General features: G+C 46.4%; 1 protein-coding gene across 3 annotated transcripts in view; it reads left to right on the plus strand.

Annotated features, from left to right (window-relative positions):
• The first annotated feature begins 663 nt into the window (after window positions 1-663).
• Window positions 664-18,681, plus strand: part of CPNE2 (copine 2) — an 85,924-nt gene continuing 67,906 nt past the window's right edge. The window contains exon 1 of one of the 3 annotated variants that reach the window (XM_077288344.1): window positions 664-944. The gene's annotated coding sequence lies outside the window, so the exon portion shown is untranslated. The remainder of the gene's footprint in view (window positions 945-18,681) is intronic. The other 2 variants (XM_077288343.1, XM_077288342.1) reach the window with 2 other exon arrangements.

Consider the following 18,681-nt stretch of genomic DNA (forward strand, 5'->3'; position numbering starts at 1 on the left):
CACACAGGGGCACACTCTGAGGGCACATACACAGGGGCACACTATGAGGGCACATACACACACAGGAGCACACACGGGCACACTCTGAGAGCACACACGGGCACACTCTGAGGGCACATACACATACACAGGGGCACACTCTGAGGGCACATACACACACAGGAGCACACACAGGGGCACACTCTGAGGGCACATACACAGGGGCACACTATGAGGGTACATACACACACAGGAGCACACACGGGCACATTCTGAGAGCACACACGGGCACACTCTGAGAGCACACACGGGCACACTCTGAGGGCACATACACACACAGGAGCACACACAGGGGCACACTCTGAGGGCACATACACAGGGGCACACTATGAGGGTACATACACACACAGGAGCACACACGGGCACACTCTGAGAGCACACACGGGCACACTCTGAGGGCACATACACACACAGGAGCACACACAGGGCAGGGCACACTCTGAGGGCACATGCACACACAGGAGCACACACAGGGCAGGGCACACTCTGAGGGCACATACACACACAGGAGCACACACAGGGCAGGGCACACTCTGAGGGCACCGCTGCCTGCTCCTGCTGGCTCCCGGCCGTGTGGACGCGTCTTGCTCGCACTCCGCCTGTGTCGCCGTTTACTATATTCCCTCCCAGAGGGAGGAGACGCCTGAGAATCAGAAGAGTCACACACAGAGCGGAGATCAGCGGAGCTGAGGGAAGGAGCCGCGGAAAGTGGCAGCACCATGACCGGGAGCCCGCGGAGCCGCTAGGAGCCGTCAGGGAGATGTCCCAGGGACCCCCCGAACTGCCCGGCTCCTGAGGACACGGCGGGACCCGGGACAGAGGCGGCACAGCCGGGACGTGGCGGCACCACAGCGGCGGGCGCCGGACTCACATGGGAGAAGTCTGCGGGTAGTGGAGCCTGAACTGTGAGTAACAAGTGCTGCCACCAGTCACCACCAGCCATGTGTGCTGCCACCAGTCACCACCAGCCATGTGTGCTGCCACCAGTCACCACCAGCCATGTGTGCTGCCACCAGTCATGTGTGCTGCCACCAGTAACCACCAGTCATGTGTGCTGCCACCAGTCATGTGTGCTGCCACCAGTCACCACCAGTCATGTGTGCTGCCACCAGTCACCACCAGTCATGTGTGCTGCCACCAGTCATGTGTGCTGCCACCAGTAACCACCAGTCATGTGTGCTGCCACCAGTCATGTGTGCTGCTACCAGTCACCACCAGCCATGTGTGCTGCCACCAGTCATATGTGCTGCCACCAGTCACCACCAGTCATGTGTGCTGCCACCAGTCACCACCAGTCATGTGTGCTGCCACCAGTCATGTGTGCTGCCACCAGTAACCACCAGTCATGTGTGCTGCCACCAGTAACCACCAGTCATGTGTGCTGCCACCAGTCATGTGTGCTGCTACCAGTCACCACCAGCCATGTGTGCTACCACCAGTCATATGTGCTGCCACCAGTCACCACCAGTCATGTGTGCTGCCACCAGTCACCACCAGTCATGTGTGCTGCCACCAGTCATGTGTGCTGCCACCAGTAACCACCAGTCATGTGTGCTGCCACCAGTAACCACCAGTCATGTGTGCTGCCACCAGTCATGTGTGCTGCTACCAGTCACCACCAGCCATGTGTGCTGCCACCAGTCATATGTGCTGCCACCAGTCACCACCAGTCATGTGTGCTGCCACCAGTTGCCATGTGTGCTGCCACCAGTCGCCATGTGTGCTGCCACCAGTCGCCATGTGTGTTGCCACCAGTCGCCATGTGTGTTGCCACCAGTCACCACCAGCCATGTGTGTTGCCACCAGCCATGTGTGTTGCCACCAGTCACCAGTCACGTGTGCTGCCAGCCCAGCACTTCCCAGTGTAGCTTAGACCATACCAACATAGCCCAGCACACTGCAGGCTGCTGTACTGGGTGTAATGGCTGCACGTGCATGTTGTGTACTGATGTGTACAGTACACAAGTGTGGCAGCCTGTGACTAAGTAATGTGCTGTACCCCTATTATATCACCTGTAATATACCACTACCCACGTTATATACATATAATGTACCGCTACCTCCGTTATATACCTGTAATGTATCGCTACCCCTATTATATCACAGGTTGTACCACGTCCCCTGTTATATCACCTGTAATATGCTGCTACCCCCATTATATACATGTAATGTAACGCTACCCCGCGTTATATACATGTAATATTCCACTACCCCCCGTTATATACGTGTAATGTGCCGCTATCCCCGTTATATACCTGTAATGTAAAGCTACCCCGTTGTATACCTGTAATGTGCCGCTACCCCCGTTATATACCGTACATGTAATGTACAGCTACCCCGTTATATACATGTAACATACCGCTACCCCGTTATATACCTGTAATGTGCCGCTAACCCCGTTATATACCTGTAATGTGCCGCTAACCCCGTTATATACCTGTAATGTGCCGCTAACCCCGTTATATACATGTAATGTGCCGCTACCCCCGTTATATACATGTAATGTACAGCTACCCCGTTATATACATGTAACGCACCGCTACCCCCGTTATATACATTTCATGTACCGCTACCCCCGTTATATACATTTCATGTACCGCTACCCCCATTATATACATGTAATGTGCCGCAACCCCCGTTATATACCTGTGATGTACCGCTACCCCATCATATACCTGTAATGTACTGCTACCCCGTCATATACCTGTAATGTGCTGCTACCCCCGTTATATACATGTAATGTGCCACTACCCCCGTTATACCTGTAATGTACCGCTACCCCCGTTATATACTTGTAATGTACCGCTACCCCGTCATATACCTGTAATGTACCGCTACCCCGTCATATACCTGTAATGTGCTGCTACCCCCGTTATATACATGTAATGTGCCACTACCCCCGTTATATACCTGTAATGTACCGCTACCCCCGTTATATACTTGTAATGTACCGCTACCCCGTCATATACCTGTAATGTACCGCTACCCCGTCATATACCTGTAATGTACCGCTACCCCGTCATATACCTGTAATGTACCGCCCCATATCCCCCTGACACTTCTGTGCGTTGAGCACATTGTTGTAGTTCCCTTGTGTTTGTTCCCTGGGGGCCGTGTGGCTTCCTGTGCGGCCCCTTCGCTGTGTTCTCTATCTGCTGCGCTCCGCAGTTTCATTTTTTGACATTCCCCATAAAAACCTAAAGGGGGGGGGCTGAGGAACTCAGCAAAAAAATGATAATTTCTGTGGAATAAACACAGTGGGTATGAACTCTTAGAAATTCCGTCTACTTTTCTTGAACTAGTAAATCCAACAGATTGTCTGTAAAAAAAAAAAAAAAAAAAAAAAAAAAAAGCGGGAAAATATGTGTGTGAACATGGTCTGAAGTTTTATCCTTCAGGACTACTTAAGTGATGAGTTGCAGTAGCGGCCGTATTGATTTTAGCAACTTGGTCGGATTTTAGCAACTTGGTCGGATTTTAGCAACTTGAATTTGTCAGAAGTGAAAATCCAGGGGAAAAATCTCCTCTTCCAAGAAGAGCGCCACCCCTGTCCATAGGTCACGTCTGGTATTGCATCTCTTCTCTTCTACAGCCGTGTGGGTAGCGATATAGGGCACATGCCATCACGCTGTGCATTTCCGGTGCCCGCAGCTTTATGCGCTTCAACTTGAACTTCACACCTCAAACAGGAACGTGAGCGCAGGAAATAATGTGCTGAGCGACAGCCCTGGAGGCCCCTCAGTGTGACTGGCATCTGATGGCGCACGGGGGTGGCTGTGATGTGATGCCTGCAGCTTTGTCATTGCATGGCCGGACCCAAAACAGACTGATGCTCTGCAAAAAACAAAAGGGAATCAGTGTTACATAAAAGATTAGAAGTGCGGAGCCGCAGGGGAGAATGGAGGGTAGTGGAATGTGCAGATGGAGCAGAGCTCAGTGTGCCGCTAGAATGCAGCTACTTTTACATTGTGACATGGTATCTAATTGTGCGGTTGCAGTGCAGCGAGCAACATAAAGGGTTATTCCCAAAATATCACGTTACAACTTACTCACAAAATACGGGATCACTTGCTGATCACTAAGGGATCCTTCCCCTTGGGACCCCATCTGTGGATTCCTAAGAGCATTATTTCACCGAGCCCCTTCTGGAATAGATCGCCTGTGCCAATAAGACCACCAAAAATAGCTGGTGGGTTCAGTGTAGCAGAAGTGATCAAAATCTACTATTTTCCCCAATTTTTGCCCACTTACTCTAGTAATTGTGGACCCCAGACTCACCATTTATTACACATGCCCTTGGATTCTTTTTTTTTTTTTCAGTTCCTTGGGGTTAATGGGGTATGGCCGACCCGGCGTGATGTTGCCGGAGGCTTTTTTGGCAAGCACACTCCATCTGGTGTTTTGGATTTAGCCCATTTTGTGGAAACGTTTGGTGCCAGAAATCTGTCCGTTTTGTAACGCAGATGTTACAGTGGAAGTGAGAACGCAGCAGTAAAATTCCCCAGGGAATTCCACATTTTCGGAAGCTGCTTGTGAATGCAATCAATTTTGCAATTTACTGGTTGTTAAAATTTTCATCCGTTCTTGAGATATTAGCACTTTTCGTTATTTACAGCTCATTGTCTAGGATACCGACCACCGCTGCTAGACAGCGGAACATGCGCAGTGCTTACAAGCGCTTTTCTATTGAGCTTGTAAGCGCTGTTTTGAAGCTGGCCAAGATCGCTGGAGCGCACTGTTGCCTCTTAATCCGGGCCAGTATCAGTGCGGTGCTTAAAAGCCAGATAGCAGTGGTGGCCGGTCTCCTAGGCAACAAGACAAAAGAAATGGAAACACAGCGCATTTTATGCGCCCAACCCCTCCTCAGATAACCGCAGATAATATTGTGATGTAGTGGCGCACACAGATGTAGCAGAGCTGAGTTTGGGTATGTGTCCACGTTCAGGATTGCATCAGGATTTGGTCAGGATTTTTCATCAGTATTTGTAAGCCAAAACCAGGAGTGGGTGATAAATACAGAAGTGGAGCATATGTTTCTGTTATACTTTTCGTCTAATTGTTCCACTCCTGGTTTTGGCTTACAAACACTGATGAAAAATCCTGACCAAATCCTGATGCAATCCTGAACGTGGACACATACCCTTTGTGCTGCCGTCCAACTACATAAGTGCATCGCGTTTACATGATGCGTTCACAGCCCATTTTCGGTTAAAAACTCATTGATTTTACTGCTATTTTTGGGATTGCATCGTGTGAACACGGCCAGACGACATGTTACCTCTGGCCTCTGTTTTGTCTGTATCAAAATAAGTAATAGCTTTTATTATTGCTTTTCTTATGCATTTTCCCCCTTTTTCATGCGTTTTTTGTGCAGATTTGAAGCAGCATTTTTCTGCAGAAATGCCTGGATTCAGCACTAAAAATCAATTGCATTTTTCATTTTCATGCTTTTTTTTTCAGCCTAGACAACTATGGGAAATAAATGCACAAAATCCGCTTCTTTTTTATGCTATGTGGCACTATGGCCTCATAAGAACTCAAATCTGCTACATCTGGGTGCTCTGATTTTATAAATCTCAACTGAGCTTTTACATAGGACTGAAGCACAAAATTGACCGCTGGTGATAATGTAAAATAAAAGTGTGCACAGATGTAGGAGAGTCGGGTTTGTCAATTGTTTAGTAGTGGGGATTCTGTGCAGGCCTAGAAAGTGTAGTCTGTGCTTTCTATTGAATCCGTACCCTGCTATGTGCGCACTCCTGTCTGCTGAGCTGCACTCTTTTGTGCTCCTGTCTGCTGAGCTGCGCTCTTGCGCTCGTGTCTGCTGAGCTGCGCTCTTGCGCTCGTGTCTGCTGAGCTGCGCTCTTGCGCTCGTGTCTGCTGAGCTGCGCTCTTGCGCTCGTGTCTGCTGAGCTGCGCTCTTGCGCTTGTGTCTGCTGAGCTGCGCTCTTGCGCTCGTGTCTGCTGAGCTGCGCTCTTGCGCTCGTGTCTGCTGAGCTGCGCTCTTGCGCTCCTGTCTGCTGAGCTGCGCTCATGCGCTCCTGTCTGCTGAGCTGCGCTCTTGCGCTCCTGTCTGCTGAGCTGCGCTCCTGTCTGCTGAGCTGCGCTCCTGTCTGCTCAGCAGCGCACTTTTTTTGAGGGGGGTGTATTGACTGACTGGTGGGGTCCCGGACTCCTACCTGTAAAGGAAAATAAATGGCTTCCATAGCTGAAAAAAAAACAGGTTCAAAGCTTATTAACTTCTTAAAGAACAACACATGCAATTGCCCAAAGCCAAACCCTCGCACTACTCATCCTTGCCCAAAAATGCTCCTTAAAAATGCTAAGGGGAGGATCTTTATGCAGCTGTAAAAAATGCACCGAGTCAAAAAGGGAAATAGGAAGTGAAAAGCACAAAGAAAAAAGTTATGTAGCCAAAGTTTCTGAAAAGTGGAGTTTGACACGAAGCCCAGATGACTGGAGACAGGAAGTGAGAAAATAACAGCGGCCATTGTTGTATGACTGGAAATGTCAGCACCCCCATGCTGATGCAGAAAACCCTTGTGGTCGGTTCATTCTTGTGTTTTCCTGTATAGCAGGTGTAGGGCAGTGTACGAATCTGCCAGATAACTGTTTTAAGAATTACAATGTACAAACAGGAGAGAATACAGAAGACAAATAATCCAGATTTATGCAACCCAAGCTTGGTGCGGCCGAGCGGCTCGGTGCGCCCATTGTTGCGGCCGAGCCGCTCGGTGCGCCCTTTGTTGCGGCCGAGCGGCTCGGTGCGCCCTTTGTTGCGGCCAAGCGGCTCGGTGCGCCCAATGTTGCGGCCAAGCGGGTCGGTGCGCCCTTTGTTGCGGCCGAGCAGCTCGGTGCGCCCTTTGTTGCGGCCGAGCGGCTCTGTGCGCCCTTTGTTGCGGCCGAGCGGCTCGGTGCGCACTTTGTTGCGGCCGAGCGGCTCGGTGCGCCCTTTGTTGCGGCAGAGCGGCTCTGTGCTTCTTTTGATGAATGTGTTTTAAATAGAGAATACAGCACTGCTTGACATTTGTCAGAACAAAAGGGTCGGGCATGTTGAAATTCAGCATGCCTAACCCTCAATACCTCTGACGTTTGTCGTCGGGAAAGTTTTGGGTCTCCTCCTGCAGCGCTGGGGTCCTGGGCTTAAATCCCACCAAGGACCACCGCTGCAAGGAGTTTGTATGTTCTCCCCGTGTTTTCTTGGGTTTCCTCTCACTGCAGAGACATACTGATAGGGAATCTAGATTGTGAGCCCCAATGGGGACGGTGATGATGTCGGTAGAATAATAAATAATAAGGGTATTGGCAGTGAGACTCTTTTTTCCCTTCCCCCCCGAATCAGGTTGTTATCACTTTCCCTTTAGATAAGTGATAACTTTCTATTGTAACTGGTATACCCCTTTAACTATTGTATCATTAGGTTATGTCGGATCCATCAACAGAAATGTGTGGGTTTTTTTTATTTATGCAAAAATATTTTTCAATTAGTATTTTGCTTATAAAAAAAATTAAATTAAAAGGATCCTCAGTGAAAATGCTCCATATTAGCAAGCTTTTCCAATAATCCCTTTAATTTTATTTTATTTTTTGTAAGCACCATATGAATTAAATATTTTTATGGGATTCTATTCATTGTAATCCCGTTCATTCTATAGTAAGGAGTCCAGTGGGCGGTCCTCGGTGATTGACAGCCTTACCTGTGTCAGTGTGCATCCAGAAAAAGCTCTCAGTCACTAGTAGGACCGCCCACTGGACTCCTAACTTTAATTCATTTAATAGAATCCCATAAAAATATTTTTTTATTAATATTTTGCTTACAAAAAAATAAAATAATAAAGTTAAAAAATATTTAACTGCTCGTTCTGCTGATTGAAGATTCAACAGCGTTTTCAACCTGACTGCTTCCATTTTGCAGTTTCAGAAAAGCCCCTTTCTTTTTTAAAGGGAAATGGAAGCCCCCTTTAATTTGTTACATTTTTATTTTTATATTGTGTGGCTAGGCTACCATGTAACAAAAATAAAAAGACGAAAAAAGATAGTCACATGTAATAATTTTCATCCTGTTCTCAAAAACATAAAAGGAATCTAAATTGATGTCTCACGTAACAGAAGCAATCCCCCCCAGCCCTACGTGTGCAGTGAGTGACTGGCTTGCCTACAATGACTTCATAATTGCTGTGACGTCACCATCCCCAGATCTGGCGGCGGCGTACACTACAGTTGCTTAGAAACCCTGGCTCGTATTGTATGGACATCTTGTTCTTATACATTTACACCGGTGCGTGCGACTGCAGCATAGAATCAGTCCCAGCGTCCAAATCTGAGTGAGATTTGAAGAGAAGATTTCCATGCAACTGAATCGGGTCCACACATACTGTATGTTTGTAATCTCCTAGTATCGGATTACCACGACGCTCGCTGCAGGTGCACCCGTATACATTTTAGAGGAAGGAAAATCAAAACATATCACATTACTATCATGGTGTCGTGTCAGCCTAATTTACGTCAGCAATTCTGCTCAGTAGATGTGACAGGTATTGATTTTTCTTAAAATTCTTTATACAGAACCAGGTTGGCATTTGATGGATTCTGCCCTTTGTAATAACTCCTAGTTTAGCCCTTTCTTTATGGTGTACCATATCAAGCTCAGATATTACAATAACACTGCAAGATCGTTGCATAAATAGCGTCGCTAGAGGGTTGCATAAAAAAACGCTGCCAGGAGGTTGCATGAAAAAACACAGCCAAAGGGTTGCATCAAAAAAGCTGCCAGAGGGTTGCATAAAAAGCGCTGCAAGATCGTTGCATAAAAAATGGCACCAGAGGGTTGTATAAAAAAAGCCACAAGATCGTTGCATAAAAAAAGCCGCCAAAAGGTTATATAAAAAAGCTGCAAGATCGTTGCATAAATAGTGATGCAAGATCGTTGCGTTAAAAAAACGCCACCAGAGGATTGCATAAAAAAAGCAGCTGAAAGATTGTATAAAAAAGTCGCAAGATCGCATAAATATCGTGCCACCAGAGGGTTGCATAAAAAACGCCACCAGAAGGATGTATAAAAAAGATCGATGTATAGAAAAGATTGATGTATAAAAAAGATCGTTGCATAAAAAGTCGACAAAAGGTTGCATAAAAAAAGCTGCAAGATCGTTGCATAAATAGCAACGTCAAAGGGTTGCATAAATAGCACTGCCAGAGGGTTGCATAATAAAAGCCACCAGAGAGTTGCATATAAAATACTGCCAGGGGGTTGCATCCATAGCACCACCTGAAGGTTGCATAAAGCTACCAGGTAATTGCCTAAATGCAGCCCCCAGATCGTTGCATAAAACACACTGTCTGCTAGCTCAATAAATGTGGGAGTGCAATTGCATTTCCAAAAATGTCATCATAAAATGTAGGATTGCGGTACGTGGTCTGGGTTCCCAGGACATTAGGGCCAGAGACGCCCCCATTAGTGGTGACAAGTAGAGAGCCGCACACCCTAAAGCCGATGCTATACAAAACACTCTGGGGCAGTTTTATGATGCACGTCTGTTAGAAAATATATACAGTATATGTAAAGGAGCTGTCTATGCACTCTACTGCCGCCTGCGGAAGCTGATGCTGACAGTCTATTATGTATAGGGATTCAGAACAGTTGATTGTTGGAGGAGATAAGGATCCGGCATGTCCAATTTCGGACTGTCGATCCTTTTGTTCTACTGGATATAAGCTGCTGCCCAAGATGTCTGGCAGCAGATGTCTCAGAAAACATAGGAGGACTTGCCTGAATGAGGGAGAAGGAAACAAACTGTACATTATGTAAGATGAAAGTATTCACAGCAGGAGAAGGAAATAAGCTGTACACTATGTAAGATGAAAATACTCACAGCAGGAGAAGGAAACAAGCTGTACACTATGTAAAATGAAAGTATTCACAGCAGGAGGAGGAAAGCAGATAGAAAAGCAACTCAATTGCAAGCTTGCTTATTTACATGATGTGTAACTAGCTAAAGTACTTCATAATGAGAAAATACCCCGGTCACACGTCACTTGTTGAGTTGATGGTGTTTTAGCTTCTCTGAATAGGATGTGCGGGTGATGTGCAACATTGATTGGAGGTGCTGGCTTACATCCCTCTTTATCAAGTACTACCTTTTTTAGAAGTCCTGTAGAAGTGGCAATCTATCAATGCAAGTTTTTGGGGTGGGTTGTCCAGTGGGTGTCCTGTGCTTGCTGTGATTATCCTTTACTGTCATCTTTAGGGGACTTTTTTTTAAATAAAATGTACTTTTATGCATATTCCCAGTGTTTGCATGGCTGGAGAGCTCTTGTGATGTCAACGTGACATCACTGCCGCAGCCTTAGGCTATGTGCACACGTTGTGGAATGATGTGCGGATTTTTCCGCACTGTTTTTGCTAAATCTGCAGGTAAACCGCAGATTTGCCGCGGATTTACTGCCGTTTTTGTGCGGATTCCACCTGCGGTTTTACACCTGCGGATTCCTACTGAGGAGCAGGTGTAAACCGCTGCGGAATCCGCACAAAGAATTGACATGCTGCGGAAAAAAACACTGCTGCGTTTCTGCACTTTTTTTTCCGCAGCATGTGCACTGTGGATTTTGTTCTCCATATGTTTACATGGTACTGTACAACGCATGGAAAACAGCTGTAGATCCGTAGCGTCAAATCCGCTGTGGATCCGCAGCAAAATCCGCAACGTTTGCACATAGCCTTAATTGGCAAAGTCCATGGACAGCAGCGTAAAGCTGGAGCAGCAGCGGGTGAGCACGGCAGACTTTATTTTTTTAACAAACAGCCTATCCATTAAAAAGTAATAAAGATGAGCATCCACCTTTCACAGTGTGTCTGCTCGTCTTCTTATATGGGTTTTCTGACTTTGGAAAACCCTTTTCCCTTCACTTGAAGTTTTTTAAAAAAAACATCACTCAGCATCCCTAGGTCCAGTGCTTAGTCTCTGCTGTTCTCTTGGTGTCTGTTATTGTACGAGTCGATACCAGGAGCAGCGGCAGTAAATATGACCTGGACCTGGGGAGGGTGAGTAAAGACATTTTTTAAACAAACAGTAAGTAAACAATAGATGGCAGAATGAGTCAACAGTAAATCTGTCAGTGAGCTCATATGGTAGCAGTCTGATCTGTAATTGTTCTCTCTTCTCCTGAACCATCTTCTAAGCTGAGTTGTGAAACATGAAAAGTTCAGTTATCCACTTTGTTTACAATATGATTTAGGATAAGACAGATAAGTATTACAGACCAGACTTTTCTCACGTCGCGTGTGAATGGAGCTTAAGCTAAATACGCCAGCAGCCCAAATATCTCCCTTGTCTTCATTGTTTGCTCCAGCATTAGAAAAAATATATCTGGTTGATTCGCTCACTGAAGATTTGCATAGACTGAAACATTTATCTACAATACATCATAGCCTGTGAGCAGGTGGCGGTCAGGGATGGTTTTGGCTTCTGGTTGAAAAGAAAGAAAGCCGTGACCCAGAAAGACATCTTGTTAGACCAAACTTGCCAAGTTTTGGGTGTTGGCACCTGGGACTTGGCCAGCGCACCAAACATTCTGGGAACTTTGGGTAGTGATCACACCTTTAGGGTATGTGCACACATTCAGGAATTTTCGCGTTTTTGTCGCAATAAAAACGCGATAAAAAAGCATACATATGCATCCTATCATTTAGAATGCATTCCGCAATTTTTGTGCACATGATGCTTTTTTCCGCAAAACGCATCGCGGTAAAAAAAGCAGCATGTTCATTAATTTTGCCTATTTTTCGCGTTTTTCCCACTATTTAATGTATTGGGAAAAACCGCGAAAAAAACCTATGTGGATTACTGGCAGAAATGTCCGGTTTTTGTCAGGAAATTTCTGCAAGAAATCCTGATATGTGCACATAGCCTTACAGGGGCTATGTCCCTCAGAGCCTTTGTTCCATCTCCTTGCCTTTTTATCTGCACCCTTCATGACTCTGTCCGCTTCCTCTCAAGATCCCAGGGAACAAGAAACCTACAGGATCACTGATTTCCCATAGGCTTTGGTGGGGTATAGGAGATTTGCCAATTTTTGAATTTCATCTTTTTCCCGAAACCTTCTGGACCTTCAAGGAGAGTTGGCAAAAGCGTTACGTTCTCCAAAAACATTAGATGAAAACCGGCCAAACTCACTGATTTCTGTAGGACCAGCCGACCATCTCATTTGTCTGGTGGTCTCCTGACTGTCAAAGGAGAGAAGGATGGGAAGTTGGAATTTCAAAGTCCCATCCTTTTGTTTTCAGGGGAGATACGGTAAGTCACTGCCAGAGGTATTTGGCAGTGGCTTTCTGCTCTCTCCCCATGAAGACACATGAACGCTTGGCTGAAAGCCCACCATACACACTAAACTAATGTCGGCTGAACTCCAAAGATATTGACTGTTTCAGCCAACAACCTTATGTGTATCACTCCTGGGCCATGGTGGAACTGGAGCTGACGCATGTTTGGGTTAATGCGGCACCCATTATGGTTCCCAATAGCATTCATGCCATGCATTTGTAGTTCTCATGCCTTGGACCCCAAACAGATGACGTCAGGGTATTTAAGATTCCGGCATATAGAATTTTGGACAGCCGATCTTTTGTTCTCCCTGATATAATGGACTGTCTCTCTCCTAGAGAATGCGTATGCTTGGCTTAGCGAGCGCTCCTGTGTATGGGATAGTCGGGCAAGACATCCGCCAGCCAAACGATCGGCCGGACCATAGTTTGGATGACGACCTTCTAAGGCTAGACTGAATTTGAGCACTACAGTGTTTGGGGTTTTTTTTGTTTGTTTTTTTTAAAATCTGCTGCACATTAATTCTTCCAGCGTTCTTATACCCTTTTTGGTGAATAAAACGAAGTTTATTGACATGTACTATTATCAAATCCCACATGTAATCTGCAGCAAATAGTTGCGTTTTATATGCAGCATTTTTACTGCCAAGAGTTAAGGTTTTGGCTTCAGAAAAAAATAAAAGCTATGTGTGAACATAGCTTTAGACTGATCTCATAGTTGGCATGTAAACGCCGCAATATTTGTCACTTCCTGATTGAGCAGCTCGTGTGTATTTCCTTTTTCAGGACCTCAGATATCATGCGTCATTGCAGCAAAGCCCAGTCCTAAGTGTTATTTTTACATCGGATATCGCAGCCATATCCAGATCTTCATTTCTGTGCTCACTGCTGCTTCTGACCTGGCATTACCTCCTGTGACTGTACACAGTGGATGTCTCACAAACATCATACGTTGCAGCGTTCTCAGAATGTTTGGTAGATAAAGAAACTTTTCGATGGTGTTCTGATTCATTCCAGCTCTGCCCACTCATGTCGTATGATCGAAGTGCAACGCATTTCACAGTATTTATTTCTGCCACTAACAATACATGTTTTTTTCCTCTTTCCTTGTTACAATGCCTGCAGAAATGTAAGATCACTCCTGGCCCATGGTGGAACTGGAGCTGATGCATGCTTGGGTTAATGTGGCACCCATTGCGGTTCCCAATAACATTCATGGCATGCATTTGTAGTTCTCATGCATTCAGCATGATGAGAGTCGTAGTTTGACAGCAGCTGGGGGTCATAGGTTGCAGATTACTGCTGTGTACCATGAGCGGCTGCACACAGCTATGTTGAGATCCAGCTGCGAGTTTATTTGTAATTATTTGTATTGGCAAGCGGCCCTGTTATTCCTGGTGGGGCTCTGCTACAGTGCAAAAGTCAGAAACCACTCTTGCTTATACCTCATTATGGCCATTTAAGCACAAGTTATTTATTCTTTAACACCTAGAAGAAGAAAATCTATTTTTAAAGGTCTTAAAATACTGAATATGCTCTCACATTTTCCTCCAGCATTTGCCTGTTGTTTGCTTCCCAGTTCAGCTGCTCATTAAAGAAGCAATCCTGGCTGTAAAATAATAAACTTTCAGATGCATATGAGATAACATAAGAATACAAAGCCAATACTGTCCTTTTAAATCCCCTGTTGCTCCGTTGGCACCAGTATACGGTCTGTGTTTACATTGCTGAAGCTATGATAGGCCATTTGTCATGACTCTGTTGTCGGGTATCCCGGGACCATGGGCTCATTCTCTGTCCCTAATGGTAGGGGGCGCCCTAGCTCTCCCTATTCCCTGGATTACTTCTGGTGAAGATGCCAGGGCCACGTACCTTGCCTTAGCCCATACTGTCATTTTAAATCCCCCGTCGCTCCGATGTTGTCAGTATATGGTCTGTGTTTACATTGCTGAAGCTGTGATAGGCCATTTATCACGACTCTGTTGTCGGGTATCCCGGGACCAGGGGCTCATTCCCTATCCCTAATGCTTGGGCACGCCCTAGCTTGCCCTGTTCCCCGGATTACTAATGATGGTGAAGATGCCGGGGCCACGTACCTTGCCTTGGCTCCTTAATGCACCCTCAGTCTGATCCCTTCCCCCACCCAGGGAAGAGGGGTGTAATTGTGTACCGTAATACACCAACCAGAATAACAAGATAATGCGAACAAAGATAATGGAAAATACCAATCATACAAATATACTCAACCAAACAGAGGTAAACACCAGGGAGTGGAAGATGGGGTAAAACCAAAGTAGGAGAAGAAGGGAAATAAGCACAGACCCAAAACTGTGCAGCGCAATACAAGTGAATGAGGTCGAATTGCGACCCCAAGGGCACTGCGACCTCAACAAGCAAGTTGCAAGAAATCCAACAGTCCAATGCGGCCCCATTCACTTGTATTGCTCTGAGATGTAGCAGCAACATCAAGCAAACTTTGGTCACGTGACAAGTGTGGCGAACAAAGTCCCATTGCAGCCCCAGCCTAATTGTTCATTTACTTCCCAGATGCAAATGCAAACTTTCTAAATAGCCATTAAAAAAATTCTATCACTTTGCTGCTGCACAGGGTCTGGAATGCTGGGAGGTTAAAAGGACCGTCGAGAGGCCAGACACAATTCGGTGGGCATCAGAGCAATCGTTAATATGATAGTTCTGTGCTAAAAGAATATCACCTGACGAAAGAGAAAAAAAAATTGTTTGTCATTCTCTGCAGCACGTCATCCTGTGTAAACAGGAAATGTATGTCAGAAAATAACTATATTCTCTGATCACAGAACGATCTTAACAATTGTTCTGTAATTACAGAATCTGAATTTAGCAACCACCGATCGGCTTGCATGTAGCGGTCGTTTAACAGCAAAACCTATAGTACATATATGGGGATGAATATTAGCAGTTTATAGCTTACACTTCTGCCACGTCAAGTAGTTCAGTATAAATTGCAGAGCTACTCCTGAAATATGACCTGTCCTCCAGCGTCTGCCATACTACAACCTGCGCTTGTCTTGGAGAGGAGCGGTGACAAGTCACATCTAAATATAAACTATTTGCATTGGCCAAAGGTTGTTACCTGCGCTTTATCCTTTGCGTCTGCCACTTTTCTTAATCCGGTAATTTTTGGAGTAGGGCACAGACCTGCCTCATTAGCGATGGATCTTGGTAGAAGAAAATATAAAGCAAAATTAGGCCAAATGGTCTCAGTTTTTCCATAGTTGGATATTCCTTAGAAATTGCATTGCATTAAAAATAATAGGCTTTATTTCTCTCCTGGAAACAGCATGTGTGTATGTGGGAATATACTGTGTGTGCGCGGGCATCTTGCTGTGTATGGGAGAATGTGCTGTGGAGTCATCATACTGCGTGTGGGGGAATTTACTGTGGGGGACATCATACTGTGTGTGGGGGGAAAATGTACTGTGGGGACATCATACTGTGTGGAGGAATGTATTCTGGGGACATCATACTGTGTGGGGGGTAATGTACTGTGGGGACATCATACTGTGTGCGGGGAATGTACTGTGGGAACATTATACTGTGTGGGGGGAATGTACTGTGGGAACATCATACTGTGTGGGGTGAATGTACTGTGGGGACATACTGTGTGTGTGGGGGGAATGTACTGTGGGGACATACTGTGTGTGTGTGGGGGGGAATGTACTGTGGGAACATCATACTGTGTGTGTGGGCGGGAATGTACTGTGGGGACGTCGTACTGTGTGGGGGGAAATGTACTGTGGGGACATACTGTGTGTGGGGGGAATGTACTGTGGGGACATCATACTGTGTGGGGGGAATGTACTGTGTGTGCATCATACTGTGTGTGGGGGAATGTACTATGGGGGACGACATACTGTGTGGGGGAATGTACTATGGGGGACATCATTCTGTGTGTAGGGGAATGTACTGTGAGTAAATTAACTGCGTCAGAGAATGTACTGTGTAGGCATCATACTGTGTGTCGGGGAATGTACTGCGGGGCATCATACTGTCTGGGAGAAAATGTACTGTGGAGGCCTCATACTGTGTGTGGGGGAATGTACTGTGGGGACATCATACTGTGTAGGGGGAATATTCTGTGTGGGGGGAATTTACTGTGGGGACATCATACTGTGTGTGGGAGATGTACTGTGGGGACATCATACTGTGTGTGGGGGATGTACTGTGGGGACATCATACTGTGTGTGGGGGATGTACTGTGGGGACATCATACTGTGTGTGGGGGGAGTGTACTGTGGGGACATCATACTGTGTAGGGGGAATATTCTGTGTGAGGGGAATGTACTGTGGGGACATCATACTGTGTGTGGGGGATGTACTGTGGGGACATCATACTGTGTGTGGGGGAATGTACTGTGGGGACATCATACTGTGTGGGGGAATGTACTGTGGGGACATCATACTGTGTGGGGGGAATGTACTGTGGGGACATCATACTGTGTGGGGGGAATGTACTGTGGGGACATCATACTGTGTGGGGGGGATGTACTGTGGGGACATCCTACTGTGTGTGAGGGAAAATGTACTGTGGGGGAAAATGTACTGTGGGGACATCATACTGTGTGGAGGAATGTATTCTGGGGACATCATACTGTGTGGGGAGTAATGTACTGTGGGGGCATCATACTGTGTGTGGGAGAATGTACTATGGGGGACGACATACAGTGTGTGGGGGAATGTACTATGGGGGACATCATACTGTGTGTAGGGGAATGTACTGTGAGTAAATTAACTGTGCGTCAGAGAATGTACTGTGTAGGCATCATACTGTGTGGGGGAATGTACTGTGTAGGCATGATACTGTGTGGGAGAATGTACTGTGTAGGCATCATACTGTGTGGGGCATCATACTGTGTGGGGGAATGTACTGTGTAGGCATCATACTGTGTGGGGGAATGTACTGTGTAGGCATCATACTGTGTGGGAGAATGTACTGTGTAGGCATCATACTGTGTGGGGGAATGTACTGTGTAGGCATCATACTGTGTAGGCATCATACTGTGTGGGGGAATGTACTGTGGGGACATACTGTGTGGGGGATAATGTACTGTGGGGGACATCATACTGTGTGGGGGTAATGTACTGTGTGTGCATCATACTGTGTGTGGGGGATGTACTGTGGGGACATCATACTGTGTGTGGGGGGAGTGTACTGTGGGGACATCATACTGTGTAGGGGGAATATTCTGTGTGAGGGGAATGTACTGTGGGGACATCATACTGTGTGTGGGGGAATGTACTGTGGGGACATCATACTGTGTGGGGGGAATGTACTGTGGGGACATCATACTGTGTGTGGGGGAATGTACTGTGGGGACATCATACTGTGTGTGGGGGAATGTACTGTGGGGACATCATACTGTGTGGGGGGAATGTACTGTGGGGACATCATACTGTGTGTGGGGGAATGTACTGTGGGGACATCATACTGTGTGTGGGGGAATGTACTGTGGGGACATCATACTGTGTGGGGGGAATGTACTGTGGGGACATCATACTGTGTGGGGGGATGTACTGTGGGGACATCCTACTGTGTGTGGGGGAAAATGTACTGTGGGGGAAAATGTACTGTGGGGACATCATACTGTGTGGAGGAATGTATTCTGGGGACATCATAAAGTGTGGGGGGTAATGTACTGTGGGGGCATCATACTGTGTGTGGGAGAATGTACTATGGGGGACGACATACAGTGTGTGGGGGAATGTACTATGGGGGACATCATACTGTGTGTAGGGGAATGTACTGTGAGTAAACTAACTATGCGTCAGAGAATGTACTGTGTAGGCATCATACTGTGTGGGGGAATGTACTGTGTAGGCATGATACTGTGTGGGAGAATGTACTGTGTAGGCATCATACTGTGTGGGGGAATGTACTGTGTAGGCATCATACTGTGTGGGGGAATGTACTGTGTAGGCATCATACTGTGTGGGAGAATGTACTGTGTAGGCATCATACTGTGTGGGGGAATGTACTGTGTAGGCATCATACTGTGTAGGCATCATACTGTGTGGGGGAATGTACTGTGGGGACATACTGTGTGGGGGATAATGTACTGTGGGGGACATCATACTGTGTGGGGGTAATGTACTGTGTGTGCATCATACTGTGTGTGGGGGAATGTACTGCGGGTGCATCACACTGGGAGAAAATGTACTGTGTGGGACCATATACTGATGACACTTCAGGAAAGACTAGCTTTTTTTCCATGAATTTATTTTTTTTTGCATTTGTTGGTTGTTTCCTTTTTTGACGTTTTTGGCTGATGGTGATTATTTTAGTC

Source organism: Ranitomeya variabilis, chromosome 2 (genome assembly GCF_051348905.1).
Source record: "Ranitomeya variabilis isolate aRanVar5 chromosome 2, aRanVar5.hap1, whole genome shotgun sequence".
Classification (NCBI taxonomy): domain Eukaryota; kingdom Metazoa; phylum Chordata; class Amphibia; order Anura; family Dendrobatidae; genus Ranitomeya; species Ranitomeya variabilis.